Here is a 16,220-nt window from a genome sequence, read left to right as displayed (position 1 = left end):
TACAACAACACTTTAGCAATTCTCTTGTGATGATTTCCAACTTTTCATTGAACATTTTTCCCGCCTAAATAAAATCATAAATAATCACATAGGCAAGGCGGAGCTTCGAGGTGAAGCGAAGGTTTGCAATCTTTGCTATGCAAACACACATTGCGCTATACGATAGTGAATGAAAAAAAAGTAAAAAAAATGAAAAATTAAATCGAAAAAATTAGTTGAAAAAATAATTTGAAAGGTTAAAAAATACAGCTGCAAAAATTTCAGGGTTATATATGATAAAAATCGAAAACAGCTTTAAATTTTGGCTCGAAACCTGAAGAGGCGACAACAAAACTGTTGTCATGCAATTTCATAAAATGTTTTACGTTTTCAAGACCCATCCAATGTAAAACACGCAAGCAATAGTTTTGCCCTCGAAGTTATGCATTACAAGTTGATTAAGCCGATATTGATTAGACTTTACAAATAACTAAATTTTCAGTTATGATTAAAAAAACTGTTCAAAGTGGAACAAAACCCTTTAATCTTTTTGAATGATTTAAAAATTAAGTTTAGAAAAAAGTACCACTAAAAAAATTGTTTTCAAAAAAAACATTGTAAATGAGCCGACAGAAAATAGGACCAAAACCACAAAAAAACCGAAAAAAATTTCCAGAACTCATTTTGAAAAAATAATTACTACCTGAAACGGGCTTTACCTAAGTACTACTGAAATGATAGCAGTCCTATTTTAATTTTTAGGAAATTAAGCATGTCACAAGTGATATATATCATTCCTCCTACATTGAATATTCTGTGAACAAAGTTATATTAAAAAAACGTTCAGAACCCAATTGCAATAAACAATTAGAAATAGCGCATCGCAAACAACTTTACCCGAAATGGTTTATGCTAGCAAATCACATTCTTACTAATTTAACAAAAACCAATTTGGTTTCGCTGCCATCTTATGCAATTGACCTAACATAACCGTTTCAAAGCCCAACAATTAAACCTTCAAAGGTATTCCTTCTGTTTTTTTTTCATAGTGAGTTTTCTATAGTGAGTAGGAGTCATTGTGAGTACAACTCATTTTTTCATAGTGATTACAACACATTTTCTTTTCTTTCAACTTCACTTATTGCAAACACACAGAATCATCTGTATCAAGCTAAACAAACTTGTCCTCATCAAGAAGTATCGGTATAATGTAATAATGATTGGTTGTTATCAAACCATATCGTTTTCCTCTTTTCTTATAACTTTCCCTTGTTCGAAAAGCCGTTTTTTAGTTTTATGTGCGACCAAAAAAAAACATTTTGTGACTTTGCGCAACTCAAAAAAGAATATGTTGCAATTTTGCTCGACCTAGATGATTTGCGCGACTTTGCGCGACCCGGGTCGGGAATTGCAAATGAGTTTGCAAATGTCTGTTGTGACTATATTTGACCGATGAAAAATGTTTTGACGAAGTCTGACCAAAGAAACACATTTCGATTTAGTTCGAAAAAAAATTTCCCGGCCGAGAAGGATTTCAACCGATACAATTGATTTCGACTGTGTTCGAATTTCGGTTTTTTCGACCGAGAAGCGTTTCAAATAAAAAAAGTAATTTCGAATGTCTTTGACATATGATTGCCCTGATATACGAGCAGTCTTGTTTTATTTTAAGACCAAACAAATAGTCAGCGGAACCGCTCGTTACAGAGCGCTTACGTAGCAGTACTTAGGCAACCGGGTGTTCAGACACTGTATTAACCAATCAGAATCGAGACAAGGGAGAAATAAATTTCATATCTTCTTTTGTCTCGATTCTGATTGGTTAATACAGTGTCTGAACACCCGGTTGCCTAAGTACTGCTACGTAAGCGCTCTGTAACGAGCGGTTCCGCTGACTATTTGTTTGGTCTTAAAATAAAACAAGACTGCTCGTATATCAGGGCAAAGCCCTGAATGTCCTGAATGTCCCTTAATTCATATCGAACAGTTTTTGTGAAAAGAAAAACATGAAAACCTCTAAAATTTGGACAAAATCAAAATGTAAAATTTTGAGTGGTACAACGAATTAGCTAGCCTCATTTCAATTTGGAGCAATTTTGTTGTGCGAGATAATTCGCCACGCATAAACAATTCGCTTTAAGCTCTCAGCAATACGAATCTTCAAGGCGCGCATAATTTAGTCCAGATCATGGCCAATTTGTCAATTTTCAAACTTCCAGAATTTTACAAAAAATAATCGGAAGTAAAATACTTTTTTACATTTGAGCTTAAGAAGTCAATATCTTCAATGGGGTATAAAAAAATTTTGTCGAAACTATTATTTCGATCGGCAAAAATTGACTGAATGAAAAAACCACACCGAGAATAACTGTTCTGCTTTCTTCGAAAGTCGGAAAAACAGTTTGGAAAACAATACGGTCAATTTCATATTTCGAATTAATTTTATTTTACGAGTTTGTGGTATAATCAGAAAGGATAGTTTATTAAATTAGCCCCTATAAGGAAATACTGCTGCTCCATCTTTGGATATCAGCTTACCGCCTTATTTTGAGATCGTTTCGACTGTGGAATTCGTAAAAACTCTAAGTTTTTGAGCAAAAAATATCACCATTGACTCACCATGAAAAAAAAATAATATACCAACTTCATTCCACAATCTATACGTAAGACAGCATTAATTTTTACCAATTGGTTGACGCGCGCCAAGATTTTTGTTGAAAAACTAGACATTTCCACACAAAATCCAAAATTCTTACCATTCTCTTACCATCACACAAACGATGAAACCTTACCAATTCTATTACCTATCTTAGTACAATGGGAAACAGATTTCCTATCTTAATACATAGCTTGCAGAACTCATGTTTTATCCCCTATCTCAATACATGAGGTCTGCAAGGACCCACCCACCCCCTTCCCCACTTCAGCTCACTATTTTACTACTGACATTCTTGAGAGAAAAATGAGCACCCGAAAAAAATAAAGAATCGCGTCGCCATTACCAGTAAACTTTCACACTGTATGGCTGGCGTATCTAAAACAGTTGTTTTTGAAAACTTCTTTAACTAATGGGTTTTTCTTTCTTGCGGATATGCAAGAGTTTTTTTCTTATTATTCCTGAGATAAAAAGGAAAACCCAAAATAAAATATAGAATCACCTCAACATTAGAACTAAATTTTCATACTATTTGGCTGGCGTAACTAAAACAGTTGTTTTTTAAAAAAATATCTTTAATTAATTAATGAGTTTTTCTTTCTCGCAAATACGCCAAAAAAAATTATTATTCCTGAGACAAAAAAGGAAAAAGGGAAATGAAGTATAGAATAGCGTTCTATTTGTCTCACGTATCTAAAGCAATTTGTTTTCAAAACATCTTTCAATAATTAATGAACTTTTCTTTCTCTCAAATGTGCAAAAATTGATTTTTTCTTTTATTCCTGAGAGAAAAGTGAAAAACCGAAAGAAAAATAAAAAAGCGCATCATCATCACAATTTAATTTTTATGCAGTAAAGGCTGACGAATCCAAAACAGTTGTTTTTGAATACATCAATTGATAAATAATTAACCCTTCTATTTCTCATTAACCGAAAAAAAGTTAAATTCTTTTCGCTCATCGGTCAGTTTAGCACTATATTGATAATTTCGGCTTTATGTAAAAGAAGATTGAAAACTTAAAATCAACTGGACAAATTCTCGAAGATGGTAGTTTCTAAAGGATTCAAAATTTTGATGTTTGCAATAACTTTTGCTTCTTGGAGCCAGCAAGAAAGTGCAACGAGGTTCGGTCTGTATCGGAAACTTTATGGAACTTTGCTGAAAACAGAGTTTATACTCAGGCAAATAAAAAAAATTAATATACAGAAATGCATTCAAATGTGCTACTTTGACAAAAAATGCGTAAGTTTTGCGTACGGAAACTTCATATGCGTTCTTTACTCAACAGACCCAAGAGCACAACTGGACGAAAGTTCTCTTATTAGATCAAGTAATTCGCCACTGACTATGTATATAATATCATCTGATAATGCAATACCGTGCAATATAGGCAACCTTGCGGCGTATTCTAATTCGGATTTGGAAGAATGCGGATTTGATGAAAAAACTACTGATTCAAATTGCGAAGGTGAATGGTCAAGCTGGAATTTGCGTTTGGACACAACCTGCAACGAAAACGCAAAAGTTTTCCGATGGAGAAAACACTCTAGAAACTGCACGGAGCCTCTATTTGGAGGAAGAACTTGGGCTTGCTTGGAGAAATGGTCGACAGTTCCGTTGTTGTTGCAAGATTCGAAGGCGACCTTCCACGAAGCGAAAACGGTTTGTGGTAATCTAGGCAAAGAGCTGTTCACAGGTGCAGGCAAAACTCAATCAATTATTTCTAATTGAGAAATACAATAAAAAGTCAACCAATGACCAATTTTTTTAATAGGTCAAAGTAACAGATTGCAGTGCAAGTAAGGTATATACTTTTTAATGAAAAGTTTACTTTTCAAATCTTAATGAAGGTAATCAGATAATCACATGCTTTTTAAATATTTATACGCAAGAGATAACTAGATGTAGTTTAAACTAATATTATAATTGTGTATCATATTAAAGTGCTTTCAGTCTCGGGTCGGGTTTCAAACAAAAGTTTTGATTTTCGCGCTACTTACAATGAATTTAGTGATGAGATGATGAAATTTATTTCCCAATTACGATACTGCTTGCGATTCCTCGTTTGAAAACACACACACCCTCATATATATGTATATATATATGTATATATGAGGGTGTGTGTGTTTTCAAACGAGGAATCGCAAGCAGTATCGTAATTGGGAAATAAGTTTCATCATCTCATCACTAAATTCATTGTAAATAGCGCGAAAATCAAAACTTTTGTTTGAAACCCGACCCGAGACTGAAAGCACTTTAATATGATACACAATTATAATATTAGTTTAAACTACACCTTGTTATCTCTTGCTTCCACACAGAAGCTAGTTGTCTAGCTGCTTATTTAAAGTTACAACATCAAACCAGCGTCAATAACAGATGCACCATTAAGACAGCACAGAGAACATTCGTTTTCAAATGTCTCCTTGAATTCATACTGCTTCGCTCCAATGGTTCTTTTGGTTCAAGAAATGTTGAATATAGATCTCCCATGTCTTCTCCTTTCTTTTTACTCATTTTGCTTCCTCGGGTATTGTTTTAATCCCATAAACTATGAAATATCAGAAACAAATTCTCCTACAAAACTAGACAACTGTAAAAAAAAGTTCGATGATTAAAAATTTTCCAAAACAAACTGAAGCAAACATTAATGACTGAAAAAAATCAGCTGAATAAGATAAAATTTGTCAGATAAATTGATACAGACGGAAGAATTTGCTTGCATAGACATTACGAGGCCAAACTGGGCATTCTGTGCAATGTAAGCGGATTCCGCAACAGGCCAAAATCAGATTTGTCGCGGAATCCGCAACATTGCTACGTTTCTTTTTGATCTTCTTTGCTGTTTTGGATTCCACAAACAAATACCAAAAACACTGTACCGTTCAATGTTGCTCAAAAAAGATGCGAAGTTGTGGAATCCGCAACCGTATTTGCGGAATCCAGAACACTTTGTGGAATCCACAAGCAAATAAAAGACATGTGTATGATTGAATTGAGCTGTTGCGCAATCCGCAAATGTAAGCGGAATCCGCAAACTGTAAGTGGAATCCGCATATTGTAAGTGGAACACGCAAAAAGTAAACTAAATCCGCATTTTGTTTGCGGATTCAGTTTACATATATGTATGTGTAGTTCTGTGCATTCTCAGCATTCTGTGCATTTGAGACAGGACAGTTCCTTAAGAGTAAGACATTCAGAGCTCTAAATTTGTTTAATAATTGTGAGTTAGCTATTCAGAATTATTTGAATAGCTAACTCATGATTTCACACTGTTATCTCATCCTAAATACTATCTTCATAAAGTGAATTCACGCTCCCAAATACTGAATCTCAAATACTGAATCCCAAATAATGACATAATTCGGCGATATGTCAATCCAATAATGAATTAACCGAATTACCGAATTAACCCAATGAATTTATTCGGTGCTGTGTTTCCAAAACAATGATCCCAAAAACTGCTTGCAAATACTTAAGTGTGACATCCGTCGATTTAGTTAACCTGTGTTTTAAGATTTGTTCGCGAATTCCACTGACAATGTTAAGTCCTTGCTTTTGAATTCCGCAAGTGCATATGCAAGTTCAGTAACAAACAAGTTTCTGAATTCCACTTTCATTTGCGGATTCCACTTACATCTTGCAGAACGCACTTACAGTTGTTGAATCCAGAACAACTTGCAATAAATGTTTGTTGCGGAATCGGCAACAAATTAAATGTGCCGACCAAATTTACGTTACAAGTTTATGTACGCGGAATCCACGTAATTCTTGTAAGTGGAATACACTTAATTTTTGGAACTTGTTTAAATACTTGTCTCTAGAATCCAGGACCATACAGACACAAAATTGTGCACCCATCCAGTGCACAGTTGGGCCTCGTAATGGATAAATTTTCGAACATTAGGTCTAATGGATCCCCAGAAGAACCTATTTCTATGTGATGGTTTTTGTTTATAATTTTCTTGAGTTTGTAATTAGCATTTGAATTACTCTGAGCTTTATTTGAGATAAAATTGCAAGTTAAATTAACAGTTTTCCTTGCCTACATTTTTCCCAACGAGAAAAAAACGGAAACGAAACAGAAAATAAATTATTGAAATCCAAAACTAGGTTAAACAACTATCGGTAAGCAATACAAGAGTCACAAAATGTTTTCACTAGGCCATACTTTTCGGCGGCTGAACAACTATCGGCAAGAGTTAGAAAACAATAGCAACAAGAAGCAACTATTATATGAAGTGATTTCAATTTTACGGTTCAGAAAATAAACAACTTATCGTCAAATAACGGAACCAATCAACTCATCAATCAACCGACCAGAATAAGAATTACCTGCGATATTCTTTTAGACCAAACAATAGTTAGAGACGTTGATGTTATACTCGCCTATACGCTTGAAAACCAAACCTTCTTTGATCATTACCCAATCTTTTTAGAGCTATATACCACAAACACCAGAGTGACATTGTCAAAACGTATCGTGATATCACTTATCGGCAAATGGGTGATGAGTTTAATTAGGCTTTAGCGCATGAATTACAAGATTACGAAACACTTGACACAACAATCCGATTGATAATCTATTTAAGGAACTTCAGTCGAAATCCCATAGCGTTTTAGACAACTAAGCACCATTGAAAACATCCGAAACAAAAGAACGGAAAATTAAGTGCCAATAGCTGACTAATTATATAAAAAAATTAGTTGCAAAGTGTAACAGGCTTCAAAAAGTCTTGTCTAAAAACAAATTACGACAGGACAAAATTACGCTTCAAAGTTTCCCGAAGTAGAACTGTATTGAAATTAAGAAAAGTAAGAAAAACTATAACTATGATGGAATAATGAAATTTATTGGTGACTCAAGGCAGATATATGTGCTTTTAAATGCAACTAAAGGATAAATAAATACCTCCAAAATAGATCGTTTCAGTAACATAAAACATGGTGAGTCATTCACTGATGAGCTTGCTATTGCAAATGAGCTTTAAATTTTTTTCCTTGATTGGAAACATACAAAACCTTGGATTTGATCAAGTTTTCATCACACCGAGTTTTTGCATGCGTATTTATCCTGTCTCAGAATTGGAAAACCACACTATTCTGCCTAAGGTGCAAAATAAAACTTCCTCTAGTGTTGATGGAAAAAATAATTTCATTGTTGAATCCAGCTCGTTCGCGATTGTTCCTGTTTTAAAGCCTCTGACTGAATTGTCTTCGGAATCTCGAAATTTTTTATCATATCTTGCGCAGGCGGTTGTTTGTCTTTTATATAAGGATGGATCTAAAATTGCAATCAGCAATTAAAACCAATATCAGTACTTATAACATGGAGCAAGGTGTTTGAGCGAGAAATGTAAAACAGAGCATAAAATAACTTGGAAATTAATATTTTTTATTTAAAATCAAACAATTTGGTTTCCAAAAAAGTCACAGCACTGTTGGAGCATTGGGGAAAAAAATGAAAAAGTTTGCTTGGATTTAGTCAAATCGGTCAAAAGAACAGTAATTCTCGATTTTAAAGAAGTTTTCGACAACCCTGGTTACCAAAATTTGTTTTGAAAATTAGAAATGTATAGTGTAATTGGAAATAGCCTGAACTGATTAAACAGCAACTTGAAGCATCGGAAACAAGTAGAAATTGGCACCTCACATTCAACTAGGCGGAGTAAAAAGTGTCGCGTTCTCAAAGTTCTGTTATAGGCCCACTTTTGTTTCTGGTAAAAATAAACGAACTTCCAAAAGCCAGCTCCTTAATTGTCGTTCCTTTAAAAGCAGCCGAAACCAACATTTCTATTTTATACTGCTTAGATGAAAACTTCAATAAAAACTTAGAAGCTATCAGCAAACGGTTTATAATCAATAAAAATGTCCCTGAACACACCCTTAAAATGTTCATCTTGCAAATATCTTAGTGTATAATTAGAAACCGTAATGTATAATTAGTGTATAATTAGCGTATAATTAGAATATAGTTATCCTTCTATATTCATATTGTTTTCGTTCGAACTAAGCTTAGAAAACAATGTGGCCTTGTCTGGAAATTAGGATCATTATGTTCCGAAAACTTTTTAACACAACAAATATAGCTCTAACATTAAACCAAAAGTGCATTAAGGTAATCTAGTGTAGGTAAACTATTATACAAATCATTTGCCATTTTTGATGATACAAAAAATATATTTCGGTCGATTTATTCTTAGAGAAATTTTGAAAGCATGCGAAATGCTTTCCTTGATGAGTTCAACGAACTCCAAATAAATGATATTTTAACACTGGTTCCGCAATTAGTCTCAGGGTTGCATTCGGAAATATTTTAGTGAGTTTTTCAAATTCGATGAGCTATCGTACAATACTAGAAGCACAACTTTAGATTTTATGAAAATACTTAATCTAAAAGCAAGTTTCAACGAGCGTCACTTAGTTACGGGGAAAAAAGCTTCATAATTGCTTCGAGAACATTAAATTCTTCCCACCAGTTTTGCTAGATTTTCTCAGACCAATGTTCACAACAGATTGCTCACTAAAAGCGCAATTTATTGAGAATGAGCAATAAACATCCGAACAATATTGTTTTTTTTTCTACTGATTTTTATTTCAACTAAACTGATATTTCAAAAAAGTATAGGTCTGCTGCCAAAATGTTCAAATTTTGGATGTTGGTTTTCAAATTGCTTTTGGCGTTTGAAAGCCCCGACGTGGACTTGTTCAATGGTTACTGCCTCATGGGCTCAGATAGCTGTCCACTGACTCTCAAGCCCGTATTCAATGATTTTGATGTCGTGGGCGCTCTAGGGGAGGAGACAACGTTAGTAGAAGCTGTAACAGCTATGTGAACAAGTTCAAATTTTTTCCAATTGAATTTGATTGAAGGTGAATACGACTTGCGAGTTTTCAATTTTTTTTTTTCGGCAAAAGAAAATTTTTTGTACATTTTAAATCCGTTTTCTATACAACAGAGAAGTTAATGTCGTTCAAATTCAACCAATTTTTGTTCATTAGATGAACAACTTGTTGAGATGGTGCCACATACCCTTTTTATGTATTTTTTTTTCGGTACTTGTAAGATCTTTTTTCTTCAGCTGTTGCATTCAGGCTTGATTATTTTTGTATCTAAGCTTTCTTATCTGTTGTATCTTAATTGGCTTCAAATAATTTCAGGGCAGCACTTGGCAACTCTAATGGGTTCGTTAGCCGTTTGCTTTTTATTTTTGATGTGTTTAGAGTTAATTCATCTGATGAAAAAATAAGTGACATGGAGAAATTAATTCTTCTTCTTCTTCTAAGCGTTGCAAGAATCGCAATTTGTCGTTACATTTGTCAATAACTTTCTAGTTTTTTTAACTCTCCAGAGAGACCATTAGGACTTTCTTTTAGAACATTTTGAAGTAATCTAAAAATATAGTCAAAAATGAAACAGTATTGCCCTCTATGGTCACTTTATGAAAAATTTCGCCCAAAATTAGCTCTTTTTTTTCGGGCGCTCTCCATCAAAGTTAGCTTAATTTGAGGCCGAAAGCCTCCAGAAAAAATTTAGAATCGTCAGCCAAAAATGTATTAAGAAACATAAAAAAGACCAGGGGTACGCTTTGGGTGATGAGGATGAAGAAATCAAAGCAAAAGAAAAATTATCTGCCCCCACAAACCCCTCGACCCTCCGCCTTAATCCACTCCTAGTCTGAAACACACATTTGCATATACAATTTTACATATTATATGAACTAGTTAATTTTGAATTAATAGAAACGTAGTTGATTTTACTTAAACTTTCATCTCACAAAAACGATATATTGCTAGTGTTACTGACGTTCTTTTTCTACTTCAAGAAAAAATCTGCGACCTTAAATACTGCTGGCAATGCCGTCAGATGTGTTGTGTTTTAGAATTGGTCGTGCTAGTGCCAAAAAAAAATTTTAGAGATTTTTTTTTCATAGGCTTGGTTGTAACATGATTGAGTTTTGATCAGGCTTGTATTGGATCTACGAGCAAACGTTGACCTCTGAACTGTCGGGCCTTTTTTGGACGGGGTTCAAGCGATTCGAGATGTTGGAAGAATTTCAAGATGAGAATGGAGAACAATTTTTGAAAGAACCCTGCTCGAACGTTTGGGTTGGACGCGAGCCCACTTTTGGTGCCGGCGAAAAATATGTTCTTTTCAGGTGAGTAGATTGCAACAAATTCTCCTGTCCCAAAAAGTTGAAAATATTTTTTTGCTATAATAGGATATACAAAATATGCTCCTAATCAGCTTGAAAATTAGTTTTTTCATTTCAAAACATAGTCTCATTCCAAATAAATTTTGTTTCACAATCTTTCCAAATATTTCTTGGTTTTTAGAATTGATTAAAAATGAAATTTAGCAAGGTTTATGCTTACAAAAAGTGTCTTGTATTTTCGCAGTGGGTTAAGTTTTTTTGTATGAAGGGGATAAGCGACTGATGAAATATATATCGCCGACTCTTTTAGTTTGAACAATGGCTGGACAGATGGCCTCCATGATTACCGAATAACGCCTTCAGCAAGAGTGGTGTGTGACAACTGGATTTTAGACGAAACCTTTAGCGCCAATACGTGCAAAGATGGCTACTTCTCACTTGTTTGAAAAATTCGGATGGTTTTGATCTATAATATAGCCCAAAATAAAAGCAGCTGTTTTTTTTTAATTTATGGAGAACAAATCATATTTCAATAGTATTAACCAAACTTTTCAAGTTAAAAAAAATCAGCAAAGGTGGGCTATATAACCTTAAAAAACGCTGCCCGCTATATATTTGCAAAAAAAACTAGGATGGCCGGTTAATGTACAAGTACAATGTTCTGACCAGAATGTTCCAGGATATTACAGAATCCGACCAGTCTTAAAAAATTACAAAAAAAAACTTTTTTTTCCAGCTAATGTCAATTTTTTGGCTTTGTGTGATAAACGAAACTGAGCGACAAAGTAGAGCTTAGGATTTTTTGTCAGTCATGTAAAATAACAAGAAAAACAAAAAAAAATAAAAAAAAAAAATCTTTTTTTTTTCTTCAATTTTTCAAACTTTTTCCCAATTTTTGAAGTTTTTGATTCCTAGATGAAGTTAAAAACTCCATAAACTATATTCATTAGAGTAAAACTAAATTTTCAAGGATTAAGAACATAAAATAAGCTGTAAGCCTGCTCACTCGCTCGACATTAGACAAAAAATCAACAACTTTAAACTGGTTTTTCTGGACACTGGTAAATTTTTTAATGTGTTTCGAACCACGACTGAAAGGGCTTTAATATGATATATCATTTAACCCAGTCCAATTTTTATTTGTGGCAGCTGGTTTGGCGTAGAAAACAAAAAACTAAATCAATCGAAAACAAAACTCCTCCCTATTTTAATGGTCGGAACATTAACTTTGCCTATAATCAAATAATTCATTCAATTCAACCATTTAAATCAACTAATTCATTCTAACTCTTTCAACTCAATTTTTCAATGCGACTAATATATTCTGTTCAACCTAACTCTTTCAATTCACTGACTTCTAGGAAAGTTTGTCATCCAAAAATATGGGAAAATTTGTCTTTTATCGAATAATTTTTTTTTTCTTCTGAGCTCTCCTTAAATGTCGTATAAAGACCCTATTTTGCCAATTTTGAGGCAACTGTTTTTGAAAAAGGACAAAAATGATTGAGTAGAGTACTTTTAGAAGATTTGAGAAAACTTCATATTTGAACAGTTTTGATAACCATGATTGAGGAAGGGAAGAAGAGGGGGTCGCGATTGGTACAATACTCGGCGCGCTCCGCACGCTACTGAAATCAATGATGAATTGTATACGAATATTAAGTCTGATAGTTTTGTGACAGGAGTGCAAATGGAGCTCTTAACGACAGAGTACAAAAACAATGAGAGTTCAATTTTGTCTGAAACAGAACAAAAAAACGTATTTCCTGGTTATTGTCAATTTAAATTTTTTTTCTACACAAAGTGCAACTTCAAAAAAAAACAAGCAAAATGATCAAAATCCTATAATAGAGATTCCATTATGTTGTCTGAAATAGTAAAAAATTAAAATCCTCCTAATTTCCGTGACTTAAATAATCATGCCTACAAGCTAATTAAAGAGCTGCGAGCTTTGATTTATTGTAAATTGAAATAAGTTAAGTTGGAAAAAACACCTATATGTTCAACTGCTTTGTTTTCTACTCACAAAATTCAGGATAAAAATTTAAGCAATCAATTTATTAAGTGCGTTGTATCTCAGAAGACTCAGATAAATTTAAAACCAGGACTTAATTCGTAGATAAAGATATGTAAATACGTAAGGTATTTAAACCGTGTCAAGACTGAAGAACTTATATCGACTTCAATCTTAATCATGTCACATAAGTTGACAAAGAGTAAAAAGAAAGTTAAGAACTAACTTAACCGCGGTGTGGCAGATCAAAAACGACCTTGAACTCCAAGCTGAAACAAATGACTGAGATAAGCATGGCATAATAGTGTGCTCGGAATTGGTTCTGTACCACATTTCCCCCTCTAGAGGAAATTCTTATAGATCCTATGAATTTTAATGAAAGATATACACATTTCAGGAATTCTAAAAAGAGAAAACTTTTTTTGATGAATGAGTAAAGTGCATAAGGAATTTGGCTGAGTTTGAGTGGATACGAGTTTTATTGATCAATTGATACGAGGTTAATTCTCGTTTCTCCTTAACGGATTTTCTGCGGACGACTTTGACAAAAATGATTGAGGTAAAGTAGTGAACTTCCTTGTGAAGCCTCCCGAATCATGGGACGAACTGGCCCGGAGGAGGTCATCTTGAATTTTCCGGAAGGCCTGTCCTGAACACAACGGACCCATTTATCCGGAGAGACTACTTCGGGACTTCAAACCTGAGGTTGTACAGTCGGGGCGCTGATAAAGTTGACTGAATGCCAAACCGGGCAACCAAAGAAAGATGTCTGCTTTTTCGACGTGAAGAAGTACGAGATGAATTAGAGGCAGAAGAGAGGTTTCCATCCCTATCTGAGCCACCTGTGGGTGGGACGATCGCTGTGAGGACATTGTGCAGAACATCAACTTCCGGCCTTGTTGAGCGCTCTTGAGACTTTGGTGATTGGTTCAAGAAATTATTTTTTTCCCTAACAAACCATTCGGTTTTCAGCCTAAAAAGCATGCTTTGGTTTACTTTTCAACCTCAATGAAACTTATTTGTAAAAATCAAAATTGATAGGTGACAGGTGGAATTATCAACTTGCATTGGCCTCAAGAAAGGTTTTACGCATAATCGTGATTCACTGTAAAAGATTCAATATTTTGGTTTTTGCAGAGTTTAATAAAACTGCTTATAAAGTTGACATCAGTAAGTAATAACGGGAATAAAATGCTCTGGAAAGCAAAAAAATGATTAGGTGTCCATCAGTGCTCGGTCGTTCTAGCACCGCTTTGTCTGATATTTATCAGCGGTTTGCCAAATAGCTTGAAAACTCAAAATCTACTATTTTTGCTAATGACACGACGGTTTATACGACCAAATTTACTGAAGGTTTGGTTGCCACGAATAATGGCTGTTTGAATAAATGAAAACTGAAAAATGGAGCTTTTTAGTTTTTGGATAAAAATCAAGTCTGGACCAGTAAATTAGAAAAATGAATACATGTAGGTAAAAAGATATCTAAATTGATTCAAAAGCAAGTTTTAATGAGCATATTTCAAAATTATCTATTACAAAATCTGCATTGATTCGCGCGGTTAGCCTATAAAATAACTTCCTAACCTGTCTTTTTCATATTTAACGCCGACCAAAACTAATGAGAACTTTTTTTAAGATTTCAATTTTTCCAAGAAAAACAATTTTGACCGAGCAAATGGGCTCGGACAATTTTTTGCTTAAAAGTTTTTTGTCTTAATTTGGATAGAACTCGAAAGCTTCCCCGATACTTTCAACTGCTTTCAGAAAAAAATGTTGATATTTTTCAGTTTTCAGGCTAGATTACAGCAGTTAGTAGTATAGATATACGACACTGGGATGGTGGGGGTGATCCCTACAGGGATCATTGGGTATAGATTATACCTAATGATCCCTATGTAAATATTTATACCTAATGATCCCTATGTAAAAAAACTTAGACCTAATGATCCCTATGTAAAAAAATTGATACCTAATGATCCCTATCTAAAAAGTTTATTCCTATGATCCCTTTGTGTAATTTTTATAGCTAATGATCCCTTTGTAAAATATTTATACCTAATAATCCCTATGTATAATTTTTATAGCTAATGATCCCTATGTAAATATTTATACCTAATGATCCCTATGTAAAGTATTGATACCTAATGATCCCTGTGTAAAATATTTATACCTAATAATCCCTATGTAGAAAATTTCTACCTAATGATCCCTATGTAAAATATTTATACCTAATGATCCCTATGTAAAATATTTATACCTAATGATCCCTATGTATAAGTTTTATAGCTAATGATCCCTAGAAAACGTTTTTTCCTAATGATCCCAGTGTAAAATTTATACCTAATGATCCCTATGTATAATTTTTATAGCTAATGATCCCTATGTAAAATATTTATACCTAATGATCCCATTGTAAAACGTTTATTACTAATGATCCCTATGTAAATAATTATACCTAATGATCCCTATGAAAAATTGTTTTAACTAAGATCAATATGTAAAATATTTATACCTAATGATCCCTATGTATAATTTTTATAGCTAATGATCTCTTTGTAAACAATTATACCTAATGATCCCTATGTGAAAAATTTATACCTAATGATCCCTATGTGAAATATTTATACCCAATGATCTCTATGATTAACTTTCATAGCTAATGATCCCTTTATAAAAAAAAAATTTCCAATTTTTTTTTCAATTTTTTGAAATTCAAAATGAAATTTTTTTTCAAATTTTTTTTTCAATTTTCTTTTCAATCCATGTATAACTGCTGATCGCTATATAAATTGTCCCCTAAGTAAAACCAATGATCCCCATGTATAAATAATGATCCCGATGTATAATCAATGATCCCTATGTATTACCAATGATCCCTATGTCTAACCAATGATCCTCATGTAAAAATATTGATCCCTATCTATAACCATTGATCTCTATGTATGACCAGTGGTCCCAATGTACAACTATGGATACCTATGTATAACCAATGATACCTGAGTATAACTTATGACCACAGTGTAAAAGTATAAATCCTTTGTATATCTAATGATATCACGTAGAAACAATGATCTCAATGTTTAACCAATGATCTCTATGTACATTTGAAGATCCCTAGTTGAAGTTTATGATCATTGCTGTACCTAATAGTCCCTATGCGTAACCACGTAACCAATCACTCATTTATTTAGCCACTAATCCCCAACTAAATTTAACTAATGATCCAAAAATATACAAATTGATCCTCCCTAAGTGTCATATGATCCCACGTTAAAAGGAGAGTGAATTGAATAAGGGATAGAAACAGAGTAGATAGAGAAAGAGAGAGAGAGAGAGAGAGAGAGAGGGAGACAGATGGAGAGAGAAAGAAAGAAGAGAGAAAGAGAAAGAGAGAGAGAGAGAGAGAGAGAGACA

At 33.7% G+C, this 16,220-nt stretch overlaps 1 long non-coding RNA gene across 1 annotated transcript; it reads left to right on the top strand.

Moving 5' to 3' along the window:
* Nucleotides 1-3,493: 3,493 nt before the first annotated feature.
* LOC134848399 (uncharacterized) lies at nt 3,494-11,483 on the top strand. Its single transcript, XR_010162932.1, has 3 exons — nt 3,494-4,332; nt 10,603-10,795; nt 11,103-11,483. It is a non-coding gene; the product is annotated as an uncharacterized LOC134848399 (long non-coding RNA).
* Nucleotides 11,484-16,220: the final 4,737 nt, after the last annotated feature.

Source organism: Symsagittifera roscoffensis, chromosome 6 (genome assembly GCF_963678635.1).
Source record: "Symsagittifera roscoffensis chromosome 6, txSymRosc1.1, whole genome shotgun sequence".
Taxonomy (NCBI): domain Eukaryota; kingdom Metazoa; phylum Xenacoelomorpha; order Acoela; family Convolutidae; genus Symsagittifera; species Symsagittifera roscoffensis.
The sequence above is the reverse complement of the archived record's forward strand: the minus strand, read 5'-3'. Positions and strand labels throughout refer to the sequence as shown.